We start from the raw sequence: 12,291 nt of genomic DNA, 5'->3' as shown, positions 1-12,291 counted from the left end.
AACAGACTCCAGCATCTTTCCCACCACTGAGGTCAGACTAACTGGTCTATAATTTCCTGCTTTCTCTCTCCCACCTATCTTAAAAAGTGGTATAACATTAGCCCCCTCCAATCCTCAGGAGCCGACCCTGAATCTAATGAACTCTGGAAAATAATCACCAATGCTTCCACGATTTCCCGAACCACCTCCTTCAGTACCCTGGGATGCAGACCATCAGGCCCCGGAGACTTATCAACCTTCAGACCTCACAGTCTCTCCAACACCAAATCCTGGCAAATATAAATTGCCTTAAGTTCAGGTCCTTCAGCCACTGTTACCTCAGGGAGATTGCTTGTGTCTTCCCCAGTGAACACAGATCTGAAGTACCCATTTAATTCCTCTGCCATTTCTTTGTTCCCCGTAATATATTCCCCTATTTCTGTCTTCAAGGGCCCAATTTTAGTCCTAACCATTTTTTGATCTTGCACAAAACTAAAAAAGCTTTTACTATCCTCCTTTATATTATTGGCCAATTTACCTTTGTACCTTATTTTTCCTCTGTGTATTTCCTTCTTAGTAATCCTCTGTTGCTCATTAAAAGCTTCCCAGTCCTCAGTTTTCCCACTTATCTTTGTTATGTTATACTTTTTCGCTTTTAACTTTATATGTTTCTTAACTTCCCTCATCAGCCACAGCCGCCCATGCCTCCTCCTGGGATCTTTCTTCCTTTTAGGAATGAACTGATCCTGCAACTTCTGCATTATACACAGAAATATCCGCCATTGTTCCTCCACGGTCATTCCTGCTAAGGTATTGCACCATTGAACTTTGGCCAGCTCCTCCCTCATAGCTCCATAGTTCCCCTTATTCAACAGAAGTACTGTCACTTCCGACTGTATCCTCTCCCTCTCAAATTGCAGATTGAAGCTTAATGTATTATGGTCACTACTTCCCAATGGCTCCTTCACTTCGAGGTCTCTGACCAATTCTGGTTCGTTACACAATACCAGATCCAGAATTGCCTTCTCCCTGGTCGGCTCCAGCACCAGCTGCTCTAAGAATCCATCTCTGAGGCACTCCACAAAGTCTCTTTCTTGAGGTCCAATACCATCCTGATTCTCCCAGTCTACCTGCATGTTAAAATCCCCCATAACAACTGTAGTAACATCTTTACGACAGGCCAATTTCAGCTCCTGATTCAACTTACATCCGACATCCAGACTACTGTTTGGGGGCCTGTAGATGACTCCCAAGAGGGTCTTTTTACCCTTAGTATTTCGCAGCTCTATCCACACTGACTCTACATCCCCTGACTCTAGGTCCCCCCGCGCAAGGGACTGAATATCGTCCCTTACCAACAAGGCCACCCCACCCCCTCTGCTCGTCAGTCTGTCCTTACGATAGCACGTGTAGCCTTGAATATTCATTTCCCAGTCCCTGTCCACTTGAAGCCACGTCTCAGTTATCCCCACAATATCGTATCTGCCAATTTCCAAAAGAGCCTCAAGCTCATCCATCTTATGTCTAATGCTTCGTGCATTAGGGACCTAAGGGGAAATTTTTTCACAGAGCGTGATGCGAATATGGAATGAGCTGCCAGAAGAGGTGGTGGAGGCTGGTATAATTGCAACATTTAACAGGCATCTAACGGGTGTATGAATAGGAAGGATTCAGTGGGATATCAGCCAAATGCTGGCAAATGAGATTAGATTAATTGAGAATATCTGGTCGGCATGGACGAGTTGGACTGAAGGGTCTGTTTCCACGCTGTCCATCTCCAAGATTCTCGTGAAAATTCTGAAAGATGTAAGATGTGATATAAGAAGCATGACCTATGTCTATAGTCAATTTGTTCCTGTGTCTATAGTAACTTTTCCATACCGGCACATATCAAAGTGATTCAAATAAATCAAAAAGCATTGGACAAAATCTAATCATTTTGATGACGAGACTAAAGATGACTGTAATTAGAATGTGGATAAAAATTTGGGAAAAAATGGGTTGGATGTAGAACACCATCAAAGATTTTGACTGAAAATGGAGGTGAATTTGCTAACAGTTGAGAAATGGTTAACTTGAATGCGGGAACCTGCAGTCCATTCAGGAACACTCTTATGAAAATTAAGCATGCTGTAATTAATGATGTAGTACATAAAATGGTGGATGATCAACCAAAGTGTAAACTGTACAAACTGCATGGACAGTTAGGCAAGGAATTATCCTCTGACGATTGGAGGATATTCACCTTACCAGTTTACTCATACATTCCCAAATTATCTGCTATTCTTTGTGATTATGATCCTTTTCCAGAAGTTACTACACATAGTGTTAGCAGGCTCGATGAGCTCAATTGTCTACTCCTGCTTCTATTTTGTACATTCTTCATGCTATTTTTCTGAACATTTAAAATATGTTGCATACGGTAATACTAGCTTTTTGTAAAGCTGAAAATCAGAAAATTTGCAGGGAGCTGATTTCCATCATATTAATGGAATCAATTCAGCTGACAGGTATACCAAAAAAGAGAATTATTGAGATTGAAATGGCCCTGGTAACAAATAGGCATTAATTACCAAACATGTCAAAGTTTATTCTTCATAATTAATTAGATTTAATTCTAAAGTCTTAGACTTTGAATAGCCCTTGGAAGTGTACAAGGCATCATAATACTTTTCTTCTGTGACCAGCGTCCTAAGGAATAGAATGAGCTGAAAATGTGTTGCTGGAAAAGCACAGCAGGTCAGGCAGCATCCAGGGAACAGGACAATCGATGTTTCGGGTATAAGCCCTTCTTCAGGAATGAGGAAAGTTTGTCCAGCAGGCTAAGATAAAAGGTAGGGAGGAGGGACTTGGGGGAGGGGCGTCGGAAAGGTGATAGGTGGAAAGAGGTCAAGGTGAGGGTGATAGGTCAGACTGGGGTGGGGGCGGAGAGGTCAGGAAGAAGATTGCAGGTTAGGAAGGCGGTGCTGAATTCGATGGATTTGACTGAGACAAGGTGGGGGGAGGGGAAATGAGGAAACTGGTGAAATCCGAGTTCATCCCTTGTGGTTGGAGGGTTCCTAGGCGGAAGATGAGGCGCTCTTCCTCCAACCGTCGTTTTGTTGTGGTCTGGCGATGGAGGAGTCTTTCTTCAAGGACCGCAATTTCCCCCCCGACGTAGTCGACGATGCCCTCCACCGCATCTCTTCCACTTCCCGGTCCTCCGCCCTTGAGCCCCGCCCCTCCAACCGCCACCAGGACAGAACCCCACTGGTCCTCACCTACCACCCCACCACTCTCCATGTACAGCGCATCATCCGCCGTCATTTCCGCCACCTCCAAACAGACCCCACCACCAAGGATATATTTCCCTCCCCTCCCCTATCAGCATTCCGTAAAGACCACTCCCTCTGTGACTCCCTCGTCAGATCCACACTCCCCACCAACCCAACCTCCACTCCCGGCACCTTCCCCTGCAACCGCAGGAGGTGCAAGACTTGCGCCCACACCTCCCCCCTCACCTCCCTCCAAGGCCCCAAAGGAAAGTTCCATATCCGCCACAGATTCACCTGCACCTCCACACACATCATCTATTGCATCCTCTGCACCCGATGTGGCCTCCTCTATATTGGGGAGACAGGCCGGCTACTTGCGGAGCGTTTCAGAGAACACCTCTGGGACACCCGGACCAACCAACCCAACCACCCTGTGGCTCAACATTTCAACTCCCCCTCCCACTCTACCAAGGATATGCAGGTCTTTGGACTCCTCCATCGCCAGACCACAACAAAACGACGGTTGGAGGAAGAGCGCCTCATCTTCCGCCTAGGAACCCTCCAACCACAAGGGATGAACTTGGATTTCACCAGTTTCCTCATTTCCCCTCCCTCCACCTTGTCTCAGTCAAATCCATCGAATTCAGCACCGCCTTTCTAACTTGCAATCTTCTTCCTGACCTCTCCGCCCCCACCCCAGTCTGACCTATCACCCTCACCTTGACCTCTTTCCACCTATCACATTTCCGACGCCCCTCCCCCAAGTCCCTCCTCCCTACCTTTTATCTTAGCCTTCTGGACAAACTTTCCTCATTCCTGAAGAAGAGCTTATACCCGAAACATCGATTGTCCTGTTCCCTGGATGCTGCCTGACCTGCTGCGCTTTTCCAGCAACACATTTTCAGCTCTGATCTCCAGCATCTGCAGACCTCACTTTCTCCTTAAGGAATAGAATGATCCCATCCATAGAACAATCACCCACACTGGGCACAGTGGTAACATGTTCTAGACGGGACTAATGAATTGAAAGATGTGATAGTTGTAGGATGAACAAAAATAGCTACTGATATGTTTAAATTTTGGTTAATTATTGAAGATGATGGCCAAGAAGTAAGGACGTGGACTGACAGAATGGGATGAAAGCCAGAAGTAAGAAAGTGCCGTGCAAGTAGTGATATTGGTCCACATCTTACAAATTTGGGACAGAATCCCTAATTCCAAACCATCTAGGCCAAAAGGTTACATACTTCCATCTGATTTATCATGCCATCTTCCAATCAAGGATCCTGCAGAACTCACATAGCACAGGAATTCTCACGAGGGCAGTAAAAAGAACTTTGATGGAAGCAACATTACTTTTGACAATAGTTGCCATATTCCAGTAATTAAAGAGCTACAGTGTCCAAAATCTCATTTAGAAGATTCAGACAGCAGGCAAATTTGTCAGGTAAGTGGGTGATTGAGTGGGATAGTAGGTGGATAAGGAAGTACTTTGACGGATGGTGAGGTTGTAGGATAGCAGTTGAATGGGGGGGGAGTTAAGATGACAGTGGATAAGGGAGTATGATGGCAAGTAGATGATTGAGGGCAAAGGGTGGTCGGTGGAGACTTATATTAATCATGAGCTACTCTTACTCCTTTTATACAAGTGAACCGAAATGTATTACTCATAAATGTAACCTTTTATTTGTGGTACACGACCAAATGTATTTTCTTTAAATTCATACTAATTCCTTGATTTGCGTCAGCCCACTCTGTTACTTTGCAAAGAACTGAAGTTAGTCCAATGTGTTTTGTCTTTCTCAAATCCGTGCTTAGCTTCCATTTATTAATTCAATTTTGCAGTGTTGATCAATTTTGTACCAGATTATTGCCTTCAAAGGTTCCCCTGCTGTAAAAACCTGCACAATTTCAACATTATTTCCATCAGCGACCTCGGACACATCACATCTTAACAGGTGAACTTACTACTTGGAAGTACTTCCACATCACTTATATTTTCCAACTATATCTTTACTGATATTGGCAGCATGCTCTTCTTTACTTAAGGTAGATACTAAATATTAATTTAATATCTGACCCATTCCTTTTGCCTTCACAAGAACATTTATTTGATTCTTGGATGGCCCAATTCTTCCTTTGACTACTCATTTACAATTTATATGTATGGAATACATTTTTGAGGTTCCTTTTATGTTGCTGGCTAATGAATTCTTATGCACTGTTTTTGACCATTTTACTTTCTTTCTTCCTCTGTACATAGCTTGGTCTTTTGAACCTGGCATTTATCTTAAGTCAGTTTAAGATTAAAATAAATCATAACAATCAGCTAAAAATGAATTCTTACCCATTTTTGGTTCTGGGTCAAGATTCATGCTTTGTCTGTGGCCACCTAATTGAGGCAGAGAGCACACAATATTTGCATGCTGTTTCTTCATTCTCAATGTTTCTATGTGTAGTAGTGTATAACTGGCAGCAACTAGACATAACTTTACCCCCGAGTCAATGAAGCTGATACTCCACATCAGAGGGGCAGTTGTAACCTAGTCGATAGCATTTGGAATAATCACATATTGAGGATGTTACTTTCTTATCCTTCTTCTGAATTCCCACTTCATACGTAATGCACCATCTTTTTCAAGCTGCAGATGGTATGATCATGGACATTTTGCTTTCCAACTTCCCCACCCCAACACTTGTGATATTTTGTTTTCAGATATGCAGAAACTGGCCTATTGGGCAGTCACCATAGAGGCTGGAAGGAAAGGGAAAGAGTTGTGCCACAGCAGTGATGAAAGATAGAAATAAGGCCAAAATTTGCACAATGCTATATTTCTTTACAAAGTCATTACAAGTATTCACCTACTAACCCAACAAACAAAGTTTAGTCTGTGTCCCTTCAAAGTGCTCAGTCAATCCCAGTTAAAGCTCAACACATGCATTCAATTAATTTATAATTAATAGATTCCAATATGTCCTGATATTTGAATTATGTACAACCAAAATTTTCAAATCTTCACATGCTGTACAAAACATTGAATTACAAGACACTATTCCTCTGACAAATTCCTTTATATGCTCTTATTTTTTTAAAAATCAGAATATTAACTATTTGCATCTATTCATTTACTTTAGACATTTCCGTTCTCTAGAGCACGGTTAAAAGCCAACAAAGTCAACCTACGATCTATTCTCACTCACACTTTCATTGTGCATATATTTCAAAATAAAGAACTATCTACTCTACATAACTTTAGTGCACATCTTTTCAGGATGTCACTCTATATATATTGCTTCCACAGTAGCCAATGTTTCAGGAGCTAATGTACTTTAAGCAATCCTTTTAACTTCCTTATATTCATAAGTTAAATGAAGACATTTCTGTACATGTACTGCACATAGTACTGACATTGCAATCTTACTAATGATATGTACAATTTCACAATAATCTTTCTAAAGCCTCTTTGCTAATAAAGTAAAGAATTCCATATATCTTCTTGACCACGTTATTGATTTGTACTGCTACCTTCAGGGATCCATGGATATTCACTCTAAGGTCCCTCCAAAATGTTAATACATATCACAAAAAGCAGAAGGTTTTGGTACAATACTGTGTGGACAACACTGGAAACAGTTTTACTTATGGAGGCGAGAGGCAGTGCTGCAGTGATAATGTCATTGGGCTAGTAATTCAGAAGCCCAAATTTATGGTCTGTGGACACTGATTCAAATCCCATCAATGTAACTTGTAGATTTTTTTTAAAAGGGGAAGGTCAAACAGAAACATTAATAATTCTATGGATGATAAAGGAGATATAAATGAAGGTAAAGAAAGAAAAATGTGCTTATGATGAGAGTCAGGTGGAAAATAAGGATTAAGAATATCAATAGTTCAGACGGGATGTGATAATGTGAAGAGAAACTATGAGAAAAAGACTGGCAGCCAACATAAAGTGGTGTGCCAAAAGCTTCTGTGGGCATTTTCTGGATTGAATAGGATTTATGTTTTGGTTTTAACAAGGGATGAAACCAATAGCTTATTTTGTGCTCTAAGCCACCTTTTCTTTATCAAAAGAAATAAGTGACTTTGGAGAAAAGGCAAGCAAATCTTTCAATGAGATAAGAGGTGGAGTTTAAGGCCCTTAATTACTGGTGAACCAGGTTTAAAAAGATTAAGGATTCGTTCTATGTTAATGGTGGCCTAGCTATTTGTTTTGACATAGTTCATAGTTTTACAAACTTAAGTAGACAGTTAGGAACATGCCCTAGAAATTGTACCATATTTTGAGAAGATTTATAGCTCAGGTTGAGGTTCTGGATGTTGGTTTGCTCACTGAGCTGAAAGGTTCATTTACAGACGTTTCGTCACCATACAAGGTAACACCTTCAGTGAGCCTCCAGATGAAGCACTGCTGATGATTCCTGCTTTCTATTTATATGTTTGGGTTTCCTTGGGTTGGTGATGTTATTTCTTGTGGTGACATCATTTCCTATAGTGATGTCATTTCCTGTTTTTTTTCTCAGGGAGTGATAGATAGTGATTGTTGATAGAGTCCCGGTTGAAATGCCATGCTTCTAGGAATTCTCGTCCTAGAAGCTTGTCCTAGGATGGATGTGTTGCCCTAGTCGAAGTGGTGTCCTTCCTTATCTGTATGTAAGGATACTAGTGAGAGGATCACGTCGTTTTGTGACTAGTTGATGTTCATGTATCCTGGTGGCTAGTTTTCTGTCCGTTTGTCCAAAATAGTGTTTGTTACAGTTCTTCCACGATATTTTGTAAATGACATTAGTTTTGCCTGTTGTCTGTATAGGTTCTTTCAAGTTCATTAGCTGCTGTTTTAGTGTGTTGGTGGGTTTGTGGGTGACCATGATGCCAAGGGGTCTGAGTAGTCTAGCAGTCATTTCCGAAATGTATTTGATGTAGGGGAAAGTGGCTAGGGGTTTCTGAATGCATTTTGTCTGCTTGCTTGGGTTTGTTGCTGAGAAATCATGAGACTGTGTTCATTGGGTACCCATTCTTTTTGAATACACTGTATAGGTAATTTTTCTCTGCCTTTGTATAGTTCCTCTGTGCTGCAGTGTGTGGTAGTTAGTTGAAGTAATGTTCTGATGGAGCTTCATTTGTGGATGTTGGGATGATTGCTTCTGTAGTTCAATATTTGGTCTATATGTGTTCTTTTCCTGTAGGCGCCGGTTTGAAGTTCCACGTTGGCTGTTGGCTCTACTGTGACATCTAGGAATGGCAGTTTGTTGTTGTTTTCCTCCTCTTTAGTGAATTTTATGACAGTAAGGGTATTATTGATGGTTTTGAAGGTTTTCTCTAATTTGTTTCTGTTTAGTGACGACAAAGATATCATCACCTTAGTGGACCCTAAGTTTGAATTGGATAGTTGGCAGAGCTGTTTGTTCAAGTCTCTGCATTACTGCCTCTGCTAAGAATCCTGATATCAGAGATCCCATGAGTGCTCCATTGGTTTGTCTGTAAGTTTTGTTGATGAAGGTGAAGTGGGTGGTAAGTCATAGGTCCACTAGCTTGACGATACTGTCCTTGCTGATGAAGTTGGTGGTGTTTGGTGTATGTATCTTTGGGTCTTCTAATAATGTAGTCAGTGTTTCCTTGGTCAGGTTGATGTTGATGGATGTAAACAGGGCTGTTATTTCAAAGGAGACCATTATTTCATTCTCTTCTATCTTGGTGTCTTTGATGGTCTTCAGGAATTCTTGGGTAGAGTGGATGAAGTGGCGTGAGTCTTCTACTAAGTGTTTTAGTCTTTGGCATAACTCTTTGGCCAATCTGTAAGTTGGTGCTCCAAGTAGCGAGGCAATGGGTCTGAGGGGGGGCTCCTGGTTTGTGTATTTTGGGTAATCCGTAGAAGTGTGGTGTGTTGTATCCGTCTGGTTTCATTTTTTGGAAGTTGGTCTTATTTATTTCTCCAGATTTCTGACGTTTTTTGAGTAGGCTGTGATTCGGTTCTCTAGTTGTGAGGTCGGGTCAATCGCCACTTGTAGGTAAGTGTTGGTAACTGCAAGTAGTGCATTCACTTTTTCACCGTAGTCTCTTTGATTTAAAATTACTGTCAAGCGTCCTTTGTCTGCAGGTAGGATTTTTTATAGTCTTTCCAGTGCTTTCCTTTCTTGTGTATTGAGTCTATTGCCTTTTTCCTGCTTAATGTGGGGGAGATACTAAATGAGTATTTTGCATCAGTATTTACTGTGGAGAAGGATATGGAAGATATAGACTGTAGGGGAATAGATGGTGACATCTTGAAAAATGTCCAGATTACAGAGGAGGAAGTGCTGGATGTCTTGAAATGGGTAAAGGTGGATAAATTCCCAGGACCTGATCAGGTGTACCCTAGAATTCTGTGGGAAGCTAGAGAAGTCATTGCTTGGCCTCTTGCTGATATATTTGTATCATCGATAGTCACAGGTGATGTGCCAGAAGACTGGAGGTTGGCTAATGTGGTGCCACTGTTTAAGAAGGGTGGTAAGGACAAGCCAGGGAACTATAGACCAGTGAGCCTGACATCAGTAGTGGGCAAGTTGTTGGAGGGAATCCTGAGGGAAATGATGTATTTGGAAAGGCAAGGACTGATTAGGGATAGTCAACATGGCTTTGTGTATGGGAAATCATGTCTCACAAACTTGATTGAGTTTTCTGAGGAAGTAACAAAGAGGATTGATGAGGGCAAAGCAGTAGATGTGATCTATATGGACTTCAGTAAGGCTCCTCATGGGAGACGGATAAGCAAGGTTAGATCTCACGGAATACAGGGAGAACTAGCCATTTGGATACAGAACTGGCTCGAAGGTAGAAGACAGAGGGTGGTGGTGGAGGGTTGTTTTTCAGACGGGAGGTATGTGACCAGTGGAGTGCGACAAGGATTGGTGCTGGGTCCTCTACTTTTTGTCATTTACATAAATGATTTGGATGCAAGCATAAGAGGTACAGTTAGTAAGTTTTCAGATGACACCAAAATTGGAGGTGTAGTGGACATCGAAGCGGGGAACCTTAGATTACAACTGGATCTTGACCAGATGGACCAATGGGCTGAGAAGTGGCAGATGGAGTTTAATTCAGATAAATGCGAGATGCTGCATTTTGGGAAAGCAAATATTAGCAAGACTTATACACTTAATGGTAACGTCCTAGGGAGTGTTGCTGAACAAAGAGACCTTGCAGTGCAGGTTCATAGCTCCTTGAAAGTGGAGTCGCAGGTAGATAGGAGAGTGAAGAAGTCGTATGGTATGCTTTCGTTTATTGGTCAGAGTACTGAGTACAGGAGTTGGGAGGTCATGTTGCAGCTGTGCAGGACATTGGCTAGGCCACTGTTGGAATATTGCGTGCAGATCTGGTGTCCTTCCTATCGGAAAGATGTTGTGAAACCTGAAAGGGTTCAGAAAAGATTTTTAAGGATGTTGTCAGGGTTGGAGGATTTGAGCTATAGGGAGAGGCTGTACAGGCTGAGGCTGTTTTCCTGGAGGGAGGACCTTATAGAGGTTTACAAAATTATGAGGGGTATGGATAGGGTAAATAGGCAAAGTCTTTTCCCTGGGGTGGGGGAGTCCAGAACTAAAGGGCAAAGATTTAGGGTGGAGAGGGGAAAGATATAAAAGAGACCTAATCGACAACTTTTTCACACAGACAGTGGTACGTGTATGGAATGAGCTGCCAAAGACAGTGGTGGAGGCTAGTACAATTGCAACATTTAAGAGACATTTGGATGGGTATATGAGTAGGAATGGTTTGGAGGGATATGGGCCGGGTGCTGGCAAGTGGGACCAGATTGGGTTGGGATATCTGGTTGGCATGGATGAGTTGGACCGAAGGGTCTATTTCCATGCTGTACATCTCAATGACTCTATGACTACCTATCTGATAGTTTGCTGGGTTTCTTCTGTAAGTTGGTTGTCTTTTAGTGTTCTTTCTAAAGCTGCTAAGAAATTTCCTTGTCTGCATCCTGGAAGTTGTAATTTAATCTTCTTATGAAGATGGCCTTTTCAGTTGTTAAGGGTCGGTCAGATAAGTTTTTTTATCCCTGCTTCTGTGTTGTCAGTGTTGTTACTTTGTCTAAGTTTGTCTAGTTTTTTTTTTCTGCAGATCTAGTTTTTTACATTTTCTGTGTTTGTCACTATCTAAAATCTTTGGTTTGTTGCATCTTTGGTTTGTCCATTCATGGTCTGTTGCATAAGTGAGTAAATATTTTGGTGCAAAATTTCCCAGTTGTATTTATGGAGTCTGTTGTGGGCATCATTAATCATTTCTCTAAGCATTTTGTGGCCGTTTTGCTCTGCTATTCATTTAGTTAGTGGAGTGTTGAGGGGAGGTTTGTATTTGAGACATTTAAGTAGTACCTGTTTTCTTAGGCATTCGTGCAGGAAGTACAGCTTTTTGCAGGTTGCGCTCTGTTGGATGGCATTCGTTTCCCATTTTCGGGCCAGCTTTAGTGTATTGCGCCAATAGAAATTTTATGTTTTTCTCCAGGGAGCAGATGGCATTGGAGGATGGTGGGGGGGTTGCGGGGTGGTTGGGGGTGGATGGGGTTGCAGTGTGGGTGGGGCAGATAGGATGGGGGCATGGGTGGACAGGGTTGGGAGGGCAGGGGGGTGGGGGCTTGCACATGGTGTGCTGCTTCCTAGAATCCTGAACGGGGAGCAGACTTCACAGAAAACTCCGAGCCCCAGAGGAAATCAATTAATCGAATAATCAATTATCCGAAAGAAATAGTGCCCACCCATCTCATTCGGATAATCAAGGTTCATCTGTATAGATCTTGCTTCAATGGTATCATTGCTTTCTATGATTCCAAAGAGCCATTCTCATTAAGACTCTGTCCCGACTAAGTGGTATTGTCATACATAGTCGCATTGGCAGGGTATCATTTTAGATTTACATGAACATTTCCTTTAAACACTTCAAAATTCAATCACAGAACTTCCTGTTCAGGGCTATTTATTTGGCAAATAATATCTTTGGTGCACAACATTTTTCCCTGTCCAAGGTGGTGATATATGGGCGACACAGAGGCACAGTGGTTAGCACTGCTGCCTCACAGTG

At 42.2% G+C, this 12,291-nt stretch overlaps 1 pseudogene; it reads right to left on the bottom strand.

Moving 5' to 3' along the window:
* Positions 1–2,567: 2,567 nt before the first annotated feature.
* LOC148141884 (uncharacterized) lies at positions 2,568–11,664 on the bottom strand (annotated as a pseudogene).
* Positions 11,665–12,291: the final 627 nt, after the last annotated feature.

This window comes from Chiloscyllium plagiosum, unplaced genomic scaffold (genome assembly GCF_037043375.1).
Source record: "Chiloscyllium plagiosum isolate Xiang-an unplaced genomic scaffold, Cpla_swu_hap1 HiC_scaffold_31, whole genome shotgun sequence".
Classification (NCBI taxonomy): domain Eukaryota; kingdom Metazoa; phylum Chordata; class Chondrichthyes; order Orectolobiformes; family Hemiscylliidae; genus Chiloscyllium; species Chiloscyllium plagiosum.
The sequence above is the reverse complement of the archived record's forward strand: the minus strand, read 5'-3'. Positions and strand labels throughout refer to the sequence as shown.